The following is a 2,096-nucleotide window of genomic DNA, read 5'->3' as shown; positions in this document are numbered from 1 at the left end:
GAAAGCCAGCGCTGCATCATGCCTTGAAGAGAAGCATGGAGGATGAACGTTGCAGGCAACCAAGAGAAGGAATGCGTGGAAAGGAGAAAGGACCACCAGGAAAAGAAGAGGGAGATGCACCAGGACATACTGGGGCTTCTCCAGCAGCAAACACAGATGTTGCAGACTCTTGTGGACTGCCAGGTCCAACAATCCCAGTATTGATTCCCATTGCAGTCAGTGGAGAACTACAGCAAAGCACCTCCCTAAATCCACCCCTCAAGCATTCCACATGGCCTCAGGGCCCACACGCCTACCCCGCACCACTCCACCCCAGGGGAAAGCATGGACAGCCACAGCTTCACATACACGGACCCGAGAGAGTCACGGCTGATGTTATGTATAGCTACAATGGACATGGATGTTCCTGTCCCTTGTTTATTTAGTAAGGTTCCTAAATTTTTTAAAGTTAAAACGTATTCACTTTTAAGTTCTTCAGGTTGTTCGTTAGGTGCTGTTTTTGTAACTGACTAAAACTCTTTTATTTTGAAAGTGATTAATCTTTATTAGTTTACAACTCATGGCTTACAATGCCTGCTGGCAGTGAAAGTAGTGGTCTTATACACTCCCAACCTATAGGATCAGTGGCAAACAGCAAAGCAAACTGTACAGCAAGTACCCTCACATTGTTAGCGTCACTCGCAGTGATATGGGCCCAGATGTGCAGCAAGCACCACACAATTCCTAACAGGCCCCCAACCTGCAGCGCCAGGCTGAGCACAGTGCATCACAGCACTTTACTCTGGTTCGCTGTTAAAGTGCCCCTCCAAAGTCTCCCTAACCCATGTTACTCTGCGTTGAGATCCTCTAATTCCCCTTGTGTCCCGCTGTTGAAACTCAGCAGGCAGCTGCTCCACCTCCACCCTGAGGCAAGTTTTCCCCCTTTGCTTCAGAGATGTTATGCAGGACCCAACAGGCAGCTATAACCATTGGGATATTTTTTCAATTTACCAAATACACATTCAGCTGTCATTCTGCACCCACTGAGCCTGTCGTTGAGGGTCTCTCGGTGGCCAGTGTATGGCTTCATGAACCAGGGAAGTAAGGGATAGACTGGATCTCCCAGCATCATTATTGGCATTTCAACCTCACCAATGGAAATAGGCGGGTCAGGACAGAATGTCCCTCCTTGTAGCTTTCTAAACAGTCCTGTGTTCTTAAAGATGCGAGCGTCAAGCACCTTCCCTGACTAGCCAACACAGATGTCAGTGAAGTATCCCCGGTGATCCACCAGCACTTGCATAACCATGGAAAAGTAGCCCTTTCTGTTGATGTACTCTGTGGCAAGGTGTCTGGGGCCAAAATAGGGATATGCATGCCATCTATTGCTCCACTGCAGTTCAGGAACCCAATAGCTGCAAAGCCATCCCCTGTGTCCTGCACATTGCTGAGAGTCACAGTCCTGCGTAGCAGGAGACGATTAATGGCCGTGCACTCTTGCATGACAACGGCCCCCACAGTGAATTTCCCCACTCCAAAATGACTTCCCACTGACTGGTAGCAGTTCAGTGTTGCAAGTTTCCAATCTCTTCTCCACTGTCTATGGCTTTCAGTTTGTTGTCCCCATGTTGGATTGCTGGGACGAGCTCAGCACACAAATCCAGGAATAAGAAAATGAATGAAGTGAGCTGTAGCTCACGAAAGCTCATGCTCAAATAAATTGGTTAGTCTCTAAGGTCCACAAGTACTCCTTTTCTTTTTGCAAAGACAGACTAACACGGCTGTTACTCTAGATCCAGGAATGTGGCCTTGTGCATCTGAAAGTTCTGCCGCCACTGTTTGTCATCCCAAACCTGCACTGCCATGCAATCCCACCAGCCAGCGTTCGTTGCTTGGGCCCAGAAGTGGTGTGCCACCATCTGCAGCTGCTCCATGAACACCAACAATCACCGTGAATTAATTCTCCCTATGTCTCACCGCAAACTGACTCCCAGAAAATCATCATCTTCCCCGCAGTACTTCACGCAGCTCTGCAAATACCGGAGCATTATGAGTCCTGTGCTTGCAACACTCATGACACTCGTGTAGAACTGTGCAGCTCCGTGCTTCTGTCAGAG

Source organism: Caretta caretta, chromosome 7 (assembly GCF_965140235.1).
Source record: "Caretta caretta isolate rCarCar2 chromosome 7, rCarCar1.hap1, whole genome shotgun sequence".
In the NCBI taxonomy this organism is placed as follows: Eukaryota; Metazoa; Chordata; order Testudines; family Cheloniidae; genus Caretta; species Caretta caretta.
Note: the sequence above shows the minus strand (reverse complement) of the source record.